We start from the raw sequence: 13,173 nt of genomic DNA, 5'->3' as shown, positions 1-13,173 counted from the left end.
ACAGAAATCTGAGTTTCACTCAGCAATGTTCTCCAAAATGTTCCCTGTTTTCCTATGTCTTCAGATAATTACCTTTGATTTGTATCTAGCTCAGATCTGCTTTTTCATTTTTAAAAGCCATTGTCCAGGAAGCATTGGGACCACCAAAGAGTGTGTTACCTTGGAATAGCAGTTTGAGCTCTAGGTGTCTGGTGCTATTTCCCTTTGAGACCAGGTTGGGGAGTCCTGCCGTTCCTAGCACACAGCCTGGGATTTGCTCAGTAACTGGGCTAAAAGATTGACTAGGGTCCAGTAAATTTCAGACTCATAATTTTACTCACTGACTCTGAAACTACATTCTAGTTAGTAGCTATTGTTTTCTGTAAGAAATTTTAGCTTTATTGTCCCAAATAAAAATAGTCTAAGTGTTTAGTGTTGCTAATTTACAATTTGTTTTGAGAATTAATATTTCATAGATAAATTATTTCGATTCAAAATGTCACTTTTAAAGGGTTTTTGTTATTCTTTTTTAAACTGAAAAATATTTGACAAATAAAAATATACTCAAGGTGTACAACTTAACAATTCTGATATACTAGACATTGCACAATAATCACTACACATGAACTTCACCACCCACTTCCCATTTCTGTGTGTGTACGTGTGTGTGGTGGGAGAGATGAGGACAGTTAAAATCTGCTTTCATCAAACTTCAAGGGCCTCATGTTATTAGTAACTCTAGCTGCTCTGCTGTACATTGTACCCCCAGAACTTTCTGCCTTGTAACTGAAAGTTTGTACCCTTCGACTAACATCGCCCTATGTCCCTCCCTGGGTTCAAATCTTAACTTTGATATTTACAAAATCAGTCTGGGATGTAGCTTGGTGGTAGAGTGAGTGTTTGGTATTTGCAGAGTGCTAGGTTCCATCCCCGGTGCTGAAACAGCAGCAATAACAACAAGGAACATTGACACAACGAAGATAATAATACTACCTGCCTCAAGGGTTGGTGCTGTGATAAAACATGGAAGTAGCAAAATCAGCAACAGCAGTCAGTTGGATCATGACGCTCATCTCCTAAATCCCCGGGAGCTCCCATTTTGTACAGAGAAGTCAGAGGCTTTGCAAGGAGACCATTAAGGCCTCAGTCCAGTGCTTCCTCTCAGTCCCCTCCTCTCCCATGCCCACCTAGTTTGCTCCTCCCCCACACCTAGCCTCCCTGCTGTCCTTCAGCAGTCAGACACCCAGCCCCTGGGCCTTTGCACTGGCTGCTTGCTCTGCCCCACACTCTTTCTCTAGATCCTCACAGGCTCGCTCCCGCACCTACTTCCTATCTTTCCTCAAGAGCCCCTGCCCAATCAGACCTGCCGAAAGGCCCTTCTAAGAGTTATAAACTGCCTCTGTCTCCTCCACCAATAGCACAGCCCTTCGGATCCTCTATCTTGCTCTTTTTCCTTTTCAAAGCGAGACGTCTCTTTTAATTTGTTAAGTAATGTGCTTGATGGGCTTATTCCTGGCCTAACTTCCTCTGCTCCAGGGGCAGGGATCTTGACCTGTTGTTTCCCTGCTGAATCCCAAGTGCCTAGAAGATGCCTGACGCTGCGGAATGACGTCTGCAGAATGAATCATGATCCTTCCTTGCGCCTTTGCCTTCATCTCTGTTCATTTGTTCCTTGTCCTCCGAAGATTAGGGAGATGCCAAGCAGACAGGTGCCTTCGAAACGCTTCCTATTTCTTATAGAAATTAATCATCACCAGCTGCATATGCCTGTCAACCCAGCAACTCAGGAGGCTGAGGCAAGAGGAGCGCAGGTTCAAGGGCAGCCTTAGCAACCTAGTGAAGCCCTAAGCAATTTAGCAAGACCCTGTCTCAAAATAAAACATAAAAAGGGCTCAGTTGTTAAGTGCCCCTGGGTTCAGTTCCTGGTACCAAAATAAATAAATAAAATAAAGAAATAAATAAAAAAATAAAAACCATCATCTGCTTTGAGTTTTCAAAAGATTACTCCTCCCCTTTAAGAGATGGGATCCTTGATTTATAGTTTTCTTACTGTTTGCCGACTCATTGATGGAGAGAGGTCCACCCTAGCCTCAAAGTTGCCAGTATATGGTTAGTTCCTCTTGCCATCCACCTGGAAACCAGGACGCTTCCTCCCCCAGGATGTATAACTGAACCTGTGGAGTGAGTGAGGCCAGCCTGCTGTGCACACTGAGGGATTCTCGGAGTTAGAGGAGTTCTTCAGCTACTCTTTGAGATCTGGGGGCCGAGAGCAGTTCCTCTGACCACCTTGGCCTCCCTCTTGCCTGCACTGTTCCCAGAGTGTTGATTTCCTTTTATTTCCAATGCATCCCTGTGTCCTGTGAGGGGGCCATGTTTATACCAGGAGCAGTGCTTTCTAGAAGGTTCTGGAGATGGAGGAACTGATATGTGTGAAGAGAAGATCAGGGCCAGCTGGACCAGAAGAGAGTTTCTGATTAACTAGACCAGAAACTTCTCTTCCTCTGATCTAGAAGGAGAGATAGGGTGAGTGAGTCAGTGTGTAGGTTTCTGCTTTGTGAAGGTCCTGTTGTTCTGGTTTTGGGCAAAGCAAGGAAGACAAAGCTCTAGAATGTGCTTTCCAGGGCATCCCATCCACAGAGTGGGACAGCAGGACCTCCCCGGGAACTATGTAACTTCCAATGCTCGCTTATCTTTTAGTCACTCTGTTAAAGATGTTTTTGTCTTCTGGTACCTCTCCATGCATATTTAAATAAGAGTGTGGAGACAGGCTGTGTCCTGCTCCAAGTTACTCCATGATGAATCAAGCCGTTGTTAGGCTAGGCCATGCCCAACCCTGAGCTGCTTCTTTGATAAAGCAGTGGTTTGCATGAGCTGCTCCATTTTGAGGGTAAGGAAACAACCATGTCTGCTTAGCACAACCATAAGGTACCAACTGATAAATTAATCCTACCAACTACCTGTGAACTTACCAATTAAATCAGTAGCACATGGATGCATGGCATATCAATCCTGTATCAGAAAAACCCAGGAAATCATCAAACACCAGACCGCTGAATGAAGCAACCTCCTCACCTGAGACCATAAAAGGAAGAGCACCCAAGACTGGTCGTGGTGGCATACGCTGACACAGCACTAGACCATTTGGGGAATGCATCAGAAGATTGACGAGAGACGAACGTGCGACTCTCTGATCCCTGGGCTTCTGATCAAGCACAGCTTGATCTCCCAGCCTGAAGTGGCCTGCTTTGAAATTGCCTGCCATTAGGACCTTGTCTGGGAATAATTACATACTCTGACAGCTCTGTTCCCGGAACAAGTTCTTTGGCTAATTCAGATGGTTCACGGGTTCATAATCTTGTCTGACCACCTGTAGGAACTTTTGCATTTATATCCACTCTCTGCCTTTGCTCTTGGGACAGAATCCTGTAATGTTGTGGCCACTTTAACCCTTTCTTAGCCTTTCTCTGACACACACACACACATATATTCATATGTGTATATATATATTTATATATATATATCATTGGGTAAAGTGTTATGTGTGACTTGAGTGTTTTAGATACTGATAATGGAGTTTGGAATTAAAGAACTTGTGATTGCCTGCTCTATGACTATGGAAACCCACAAGAACTCAGTGGTGTAGTTCATGAATTTATTGTTTTCCAATAAATTCTGACAGTGTGGAAAGACACAAACGTGTTTGATCTATGTTGATATCAGCTCTCTCATGACAAAAGTGTTTAGAGGAGTCACCCATGTAAGGTCTCAGTTGCTTCTGTGTTACCCAAGATGCATAGCTCATTCGTATTTAATTTTCTTTGTGTTCCATGAATTTGATTGACATACAAGACATTTTGTGATCTGGCTTTTTAAGTGATGCTTCCTGTCTTTCCTTTCTGAACTTATTAAACTACTTGCAATTCCTCTCAGTCCATGCTTTTTCTTGACTAATAATTCTTCAAGGCTAACTCAAATGTCATTGCCTTTCTGGAAGGCTTTTCTATTCTTTCCAATCAACATTTAGTCATTATTTGCTCAAGAGGTTTTTACTGAGTGCCTACTATATGTCGGGTTCTCTGCTGGGCACCAGAGAGAAATGGAGAGTAAACAGAGGTGGTCCCTGCTCATGGTTTAATGTCGGGGATAGAATCAGCTCGGCTCATGCGATTTTTGGGGGGTGTGGGAATAGGGTGACTTCTTCCCCACTCTTGATGTTTCTGCCATTGTTAATCCCCTGGATTTTCTCTCCCTCCTTCCTCCTTCCTCCTAGGTGAGGAGGAGTACTTTTTTGACTGGTGAATTTGGGGAAAGGCACAGAAAATGAGTGGCTCCACTGAATCCCCCTCCTCTTTTTTTTTTTTTTTTTTTCTTTTTTAATTCTGGCATGTATTCTGCTTTGCAGGAAACATATTCTGCATGGCTACATACATATTCTGAATGCTACATGGTCAGTCCCCATGGTGGAACCAGCGATGACCCAAAGCACCTGCAAACTGATCAGGTGGGTCAGTCCGTCTGATTCTGGGGTTTAGAATGAAGACATTCGCTTGCCATAGACCTGAGGCTACATTCTCTTATACTGGTTCCCCCCACCACCCAAATTTCTCTCTCCATTGGCTCCGAGGCAGGGAAAAGGTATTACCAGGACTTGAAATCTCTCAGACCTCAGGAGTACAAGGTTGAGGGGTATATAATCTCCAAATCCAAAATCAGAAACGCTCCAAAATCTGAAACTTTTTGAGGACCAACATGATGCCAGCAGAAAATTAATCCCTGAGCTCACGTTGCAATCCAGATCCGGCATCCTAAAAATACTGTGTGAAATTACCTTCAAGTGTATGTATAAGGCTTCTATGAAATCAATGTTTTGGACAGGGCTTCTCAACTTATGGATTGAAAGTAAAAGTTCAAGTTGTCCTTCCTGTTTCTCCTCTTGCAGCCCTTTTCTCAGATATCCTTTATGATACTGACCATGCTACTATAGGGACCCATCTGGACATGTCCACGTCTCTGGAGTGTGAGTCCCTGATTTTACAGTTTATGCACAGGACAAAGGTGTCTGGCCTTGGGGGATCGAGCAGGAGCTAAACACACAGCCAGTGCTTCTCTGGTCAGTAGCTGTGTCTCCCTCGGTTACATCAGCTCAGAGAGAGAGGCTCACCCTTGTAATTTGCACGAAAGGTCCCACGTGCCAGCAAAGCCCTCTATCCTTGTGTTTGATGAATGAATAAATGCCTGCTCTTTCGATGGGCAGTTCTATTGCTTTACCCAGCCGTAGTCATCCAAAGGGAGAAATCACAGCCATCTAACTGGTATTCCATCACCCCTTGTAAAATATCAGAAGCCAATACACCAGGCATGGCCCAGACAGAACTGGAGAGGGGGAATAAATCTACTTTCCCAGGTCAATTCCTTCTTTTCTATTAGAATTATAAGTTGCATTTAGGAGGATAGAAAGAATGATGGATTGAATTCATGAAATCTGGAATCTGAAACTCAGTTTTCTTTTTTTTTTATTGTAAACAAATGGGATACATTTTGATTCTCTGTACATGGAGTCAAGGCATACCATTCGTGTAATCATAAATTTACACAGGGCAATGTTGTTTGATTCATTCTGCCATTTTTTCTCCCTTTCCCCCCACCCTACCCACCCCTCTTTTCCCTCTATACAGTCCTTCCTTCCTTCATTCTTGTCCCCCTCCCTAACCCTAAACCTAAACCTAACCCTAACCCTAATGCTCACCTCTCCCACCCCCATTATATGTCCTCATCCGCTTATCAGCGAGATCATTCGTCCTTTGGTTTTTTTGAGATTGGCTTATCTCACTTAGCATGATATTCTCCAATTTCATCCATTTGCCTGCAAATGCCATAATTTTATCATTCTTTATGGCTGAGTAATATTCCATTGTATATATATACCACAGTTTCTTTATCCATTCATCAATTGAAGGACATCTAGGTTGGTTCCACAATCTGGCTATGGTGAATTGAGCAGCAATCCTTGGCCTATACCCAAAGGACTTAAAATCAGCATACTGCAGAGATACAGCCACATCAATGAACCTCAGTTTTCTTATATCTAGTCAGAAGTCCTGGAGATCTTGGTGATTCATGCTGAGAATAAAGCAACACCATCTATGCCCCAAGAATTGCATACCACCCATTCAGACCGAGTTGGTTAGGGGTTATTACTATCATTCCTTGACTGCTTACATTATGCTTTGGATAATCTGCCAGCTCAGTTACCAAGCAAGCCTCACTCTGGCGATGTTGACTCTAAGGATAACAGTGTCACATGCTTATTTCTCAAAACACCTAACACCATCTCTTTGAATGATTCATTGTCCAAGCAGTTTTTGTCGGTTTTGCAATAAAATTTGAGGGGGTCTAACCCTATGTTCCAAAGGGCATGCCATTTGGTATCTGTACTTCTTTCTGGGCACATGTCCTTGTTTTTCTGCTGCTTAGCGGTTGGTTAAACGGATGATTTCAAACAGATTTTATCGATGCAGTCATTTTGCTCACTAAAGAGGTGACCCCCACCTCAGATTCTCTAACTGCGTGTGTTCTGGAGGAGCACACGCTATCTTACAGGGTCTGTTTATTTTAAAGCCTCTCAGGGGTGCTGATGATTTTGTAGAAAACCAGGACCTCCTAGATAGCTGCACGAGACTAACGGTTGGACGTGTCAGCCTGCCTTTGTATTTTCCCAATAATCTTCTTGATTAGCATCTGAGAGTTCAATAGCACAAGCACGTGGAGTAGAGAGGAAGAGAGTCCACCCTCAAAGTCAAAGCAGTAAAAACAGGAACACGAGAAGGCTTCCTGGGTGAAGACGGGAATACCAGGAAGGCCGGGCATTGAACACCAGGGTTGCAGAAGCCCAGCTCTGTTGGAGTTAGCCAGGGTTCAAATCCCCTTCCCGCCACTTACTTTTTTGCATTACTTCAGTTCTTTGCTCAGTAAAATGTGGCTCGTAGCACTGGCAGAAGGCTCACAGAACAGTGCCTGGCCATCAGCAGACACCCACTCTCTGCTCACCGTGATTATAATTAATACACTGAGAGCAATACTTTTTTGTTTTGTTTTTTGCAGTGCTGGATATCCAACCCAGGCCCTCACACCTGCCCGCTGAGTGCTGTGTCACCGAGCTACACCCTCACCCTGTAAGACTATCTCAACTGGGAGTTTCTATAAGTAAAGCAATCATAGTGGTAAGAGCTCAGAAAGCCAGTTGGTCTGAGTTCAAAACCCAATTTTGCCAATTACCAGCTATGTGAACTTTGACAAGTCTCAACTTCCCTAAGCCTCAGTTTCTTCCTCTATAAGATGGGAATAAAGTAAGTATCTACATGTTTCGAAGGGAACCTAAATTGCATAATAAGGAACTAAATTTCCGATGCTGGAGGCCCTCTATTCTCGGGTGTCCATACCTGGGCCTTACCCTGGGTCTTCCAGGAGGGAAGACCTGTATGGGGGATTCCGCCTGTGGCCCGGGAAGCCAGAAGGCTAAGTGCCCCCCACAGCTCTGCCCTGCCCCTGAAATTATCTCCAGAATCTGGCTCCTGGGGCTTGAGGATTTCCCAGGGCCATTCATGTTACCAAGCATAACACCTCTGACGACGCAGAATCAAACAACATGGCTAAAACTTTGGAGTCAAACAACTCAGTTTCTATTTCCATCTCTTATGTTTGTGGAACCTTTCACGTTTAACCCAAACCTTTTGAGCCTCAGTTTAGTTGTGAAATATGGACAATTACATACACTTTGTATAGTTATGAGATTAAATAAGGTAATATATGCAAAATGCTTAGGACTTGACTGGATAAATGGAGGCTATTTTTATTAAAACAGTGACAGTCATGTAATCATACAATTCTATAACTGGTTATTGAGTACACCCTTCATGTTAGATATAGTACCGGTTACTATAAGAACATGATTAATATCCAGTGGAGTTTTGGGGGTATGTTTTATGTGGTAGACATACTAGGTACTTACCTATCAAAAATTTCAAAAGTCTAGATAAAATATCTTAGTCAATTTTTTTTATTGCTGTAACATATTGCCACAGAGTGGGTAATTTATAAAGAATGAAGGTATTGGAGTTGGTGTGTCTAAGAGTATCCTGTCAGGCCTTTGTGCTGCATCATAACTTAAGTGAGCATGTGTGGGGCAGAGAGAGCACATTGGGCTGAACTCACCCATTTTATCAGAACCTGCTGCCACAATAACTAACCGACTCCCTTGGGAGCCACATTAAACCATTCACAAGCACATTCACGAGTGCCCTAATGGCTGCCTCACCCCTTACAGGTGTCACTTCCCAGTGCCATTATAGCAGCAATGACGTTGCAACATGAATTTCCCAGGGGACATTTAAATCGTAGCACTATCTCCCAAGGCTATTCAATGACACCCCAGGTTATGAACAAAACCTTTCTTAATCCATGCAATAAGCGTGATGCAAAGAACTTCGTCAACAACCAAAGATACAAAGAGCAACAAAAAAGAGAGGTTTCCAGCCAGAGATCTCCGTGTCTTTGAATATCAGGTGTGGTGTGTTCTCCATGATCATATTGATTAACTAACTGGATACGTGTGTTTGTTGTGTGGGTACGTGGTGCGAGTTCATAGATCTGCTTAGGGGATGTAGCCCCTTAGTCTAGACAGTGCTAATTTAATGGTGGTGTTGGTCAAACAGGAGAAGTCAAAGAATCATACGGCAGTGTTTTGTTCCATGAATGAACGCATGAATGGAATAGTGACTTTGAGAGAGAATCACCGACTTTCCAGGCAGATGGCTCTGATTTCAAGTCCCAGCTCTGCCTTCACTAACTCCTGACTTCACCTTCTGTCTGAAATCTGAGTGAAAGTTCCATCACCTTCCAAGTGGGACCAGGCATGACTGAGACAGTGCTTGTAGTGGCACAGCACAGTCCCCGGCACAGAAGGACGTGACTTCAGCCATGTCTCAGGTGACTATTCTCCTGACCATGTCAGCTCACTGTCCCCTGGGCACGTGGCTGTGCATACCTGTCTGTCCATGATCTAATCCAATCAGAGATTCATTCAACTACTTGTCATTGAATAAAACATGCATGGAATGCCTGCTGTGTGCCAGCACTGGGGTAAGGTGGTGAGCACTCAGCCCCAAGGTCAAGGTCTCTGCTCTCCTGGGGTTTGTCCTCTAGTGGGGGAGCCAGGAAATACACCTAAAATATCTACTGCATGTCATCCAGAGTGAAATGGCGTGTTATGAAGAGAGGGGACTGGGCATCTTCTCTCTCACTGTGACACTCGGTATTTTCTTCCTGACTTATCCCTCCAGCCCAGAGCAGTAAGTGCTAGGCCTTTTTTTTTTTTTTTTCAAGTCATGACTGTCTTTCACATTTTAGTCCGAATCAGCGGGGCATGCTTCAGAAGGCATTTCGATGATCAGCATCCAGAGTTTTGGGTTCTTCCGTGAAGCCTATGGGCTGGTGTGACTAGAAAAATTAGTCTGGGAGACAAAAGGCAAAACCTGAGAGAAGAGCTTGACTTTGCCATAACATTAGCAGAGAATAGTTACGGTTGCCTCTTTGGCTTAAATTTTGGTTAAAAGCACAGCCTGAGTTGTGTGTTAAAAGCACAGCTGCTTTTCCTGCGACTGGTCCTTTTGGCTAGAGCAGAAAGATGTCCAATCAGTCTGATTTATTGAACTAACATCCACTAGATATTCTTTCTTTTACCATTATTTATGATTTGTTGAGTCCTGGCAGTAAGCACTGTATGTACAGGTGGAAGGCACAGGCCTGGGGCCCAGGAGTTCCAGGGCAAGGAAGGGGAAAACCAAATTCCTAGGTTGGCAAGAAGCCAGGGACAGCCAAGGTGGTGGCATTCCAAGGGTGCTCAGCTCATCCTCACGCCCTGGATTCCTTCCACACCTCTGCCTCTCCCTCCCTCTTTCCAGGGACATCTCCCCTGGCAGACAGGCTGTTCCCCTGTCACATGAAGCACATATCAAATCCGTCCGGTTGTCTCTGGGATTTGGTTTATAATCCCTGGCATTGCATCTGATTTTTATAAACAACAGCAGAAGAGAGAGGTCGAGGAGGGGAGGACCGAGCAGGAAGGAGAAGGGGACATGCCACTTTACTCCCATGAAGAGCAGCAGATGTTCCTGTGGTCTGCTTCCCACTTTTGGAGTGGCTGAGACTCGGGGTCTCATCCCTGGCTGTTCTGGGTTTGAGGTGGGGGGTCTGACCAGAGCTACTGCTGACCTGGGGAGACCACACATTGTTTACATTCCCCTCCAGGGATCCCACGGGATTCCTTATTGCCAAACTATCTTGTGTTGGTTCCAGACGCCTCTGCCTGGATGGCCGTCCTGGCTGACCCCAGCCCATCCTGGGACTCCACAGCTGCCCCCGACTTGCACGCTCAGAACAGACAGCCTTTCCCAGCCTCTGTCCTGCCTCCCTCTGGGCCAGCATCTCCCTCCATGCTCAGCTGCCCTGCCAGCACGCTTCATCCCCAAGTGGATGGGGGTGAGAGGCCCTGGACGCTGAGCTGGATGGACCTCCTGAGTCTTCAGACGCACTTGGAATGCCACAGACTAAACAGCGCATCCCTGCCTGCTGCCTGCTCTGCCCTGAGCTCTGGTTTCAGAGGGAGGACCTGAGGCCTCTGCTAAGAGAGATCATTTCCCCCTTTTCTTGCTGGGTGGTTTTAAGGTGCGGCAGCGGCAAGATTGCTGGGAAAGTTGTGGGTGGGCCAAGGGCCAAGGACAACGAAGGTATCACTGGGTCAGCGTTTCATGTGAGCCTCTGCCTGGCCCTCCTTCGCACTCAGCCCCAGCCTCCCCCACCCTCCTGCCAGGAAGAGTGGCCCGTAATGCTGCATCACTAACAGGGCCATCCTGTCTTCCTGTAGGGAAGTCGAGGAAGGTGAAGCGATGGAGCGCGGAGGGGACCGAGACTTGTCACTGAGCCAGGCAGGCAGTTGGAAACCGGGTCTGGAGCTGGGTCTCCAGCCTGGTGCTCCCATCCCAGCAGGCGGCTGCAGGAAACAGCTGGACCTTCCAGTGTGAGCAGAAGCCCTGGGAGATCCAGTGCTGGATTCTTAGGGAAAGAGGAAGCTGACCTCCCACAGCGAAGGGCTCGAGGTGTGGCTCACGGGCCCACCAGACAATTGTCCGGTGGCCTCTGCACTGACCACGGAGCTGCAACTTTCCATGGTTGGGGAAGGGTGCAGAGGGAGCTGTGGGCTCTTAGAATCGTAGCTGGAAGTCTAAGAATGTGCTTAGCTTGCTGAGCAGGGCCCGGCTTTCCCTCGGCCACCTGTGAACCCACACGTGTGGCGTGGAGGCCTGAAGATTTGGGTTCACCTGTGCATGGACGAATGGGAGAGGTCATCAGCTTGAATCTCAGAGAGGCAGTTCAAGGGTCATGGGTGGTCATCGTTCAGGCCTATCCAGGAAAAGCCCATTGGCAGCGTCCACTTGAGGTAGATGTGCAGCGCAACCCTCTGCACGCTGTGTCAGTGCTGCAAACCAGTCTTGTCTTGGGCTTTGTCTGCTCCATATCGACGAGTCTATTAGTGATGAGGAGGAGGATGGGGTAGCCAGAGAGAGGAAGGCAAGAAACACATTTTCTCTTTTAGCTTGGCATACATTTCTGACACTGCTTTGAAACACAATAAACACAGAGAATTCAAGGAAAGAATCCAATTAACACCACTGACCCTCCAACTTGGTTGCTTCTCAGAGTCATTTCCTAGGGAGTAGAAGTTAATAAAGCGAGGGATCAGCTGAGACCCTCCCAGGCGATGTTCATAAATGTGGCCTGCGTATTCCTATAAATGCAACCAGAACAAAAGTTTGGTAAGGCCATGTTTTACCCTTACTGCCTGCAATGATTTCTGATATGTTCTATTTCTTTGTATTTTGTATTGTCTTTAAAGGTACTGGTTAACCCACGAATGGCATGATTTGAAAAAGTTGTTAGAGAAATCTCTGTGAATAGTCTCAACAGAGTCTCATAATGGCTTCACCGTGGCTCAGACCACATAGATGATAACAGTTAGGGCCAGTGGTCAGTGTTACCCACCCAGCATGGACCAGGGGGATGGCAGGAAATGAGAGTTCAAATCCTCAATTATATTATTACTGAAAAAATGGTTTCACGATAAGGAGCAAAGAGGCTACATGGGGAACATCAAAAGGGAAGTGAGGAGGACTAAGTTAACCTACTTATCCTGCCTCCTGGCCTTGGTTCCTGCTGCTCTTTTCTCTACCTGCCCAGCTTCTCCACCCAAACTCTGCCTACTGGCTCATCTCTTCTGGGAAGTCTTCTCTGACCATCTTTCCCTGCTCAGAGCTTTGAAAAACCACTTGACTCCATTTACTTGAGGTGGCTTTGTGTTTTGCCAGCTGAATCCCTTCATGTTGTTTATATTTTGTTATTGATTTCTTTTAGAGTCTTCCTAGCTTCACATAGTCTCTGGAAGCCATGTTTGACTGTGAAGTGTTCTCCTGCCCCCTGGAATTGGGTGAACCTTGAGTTGGCACCTGAACAAAGCTTAACCAGAGCTTTTCCCAGGGAACTTGGACTGGGGAAAGACAGAAGGGGAGAGAAAGAGAGAGAAAGAGAGAGATATTGTTAGAGGGCATTGCCTGTTTTCCTAAGGGCTTACTTATTCTGAGTTCCAGAATGATCTGAAATCTGAAATCCCTCTATGTCTTGCCCTTGGGTCCTATGACACAGCCCTATGTCATTATAATCTATTCCTAGGTTGACCATATGTCATTTTCCTGGCCAGTCCTGATTTATGTCCATTATCCAGCATAACTATTTATAGTGGCCCCATTCACTCAAAGTGAATTGGTCTCGAAGCTCAGTTTATGTCAGCTAGAGTTGGTTTCTGTTACTGTTGTGCACTTATGTGATGTCTGTACCCTACAAAGAAATTCCGTGTGCATCAGCTCATGTTTTCTCTGAATGAATGAAACCAATACTTTTGTTTTCTTTGAATTTCTACTCTGGCTCAATAAAAATACACAAATATCCTTGAAAGTTGTGATATGCATGGTGAAACAAATAAGCAGACTCTCTGAGAGAGGGTGCAGGGAGGCCTGATTTGTACTGGGTACTCCAGGAAGGTCTCTCTGTTCAAGCTGAGATGTAAAGTTTCTGAAGCAGTCAGTT

This window comes from Sciurus vulgaris (genome assembly GCF_902686455.1).
Source record: "Sciurus vulgaris genome assembly, chromosome: 5".
In the NCBI taxonomy this organism is placed as follows: domain Eukaryota; kingdom Metazoa; phylum Chordata; class Mammalia; order Rodentia; family Sciuridae; genus Sciurus; species Sciurus vulgaris.
This window is presented reverse-complemented; position numbering follows the sequence as displayed.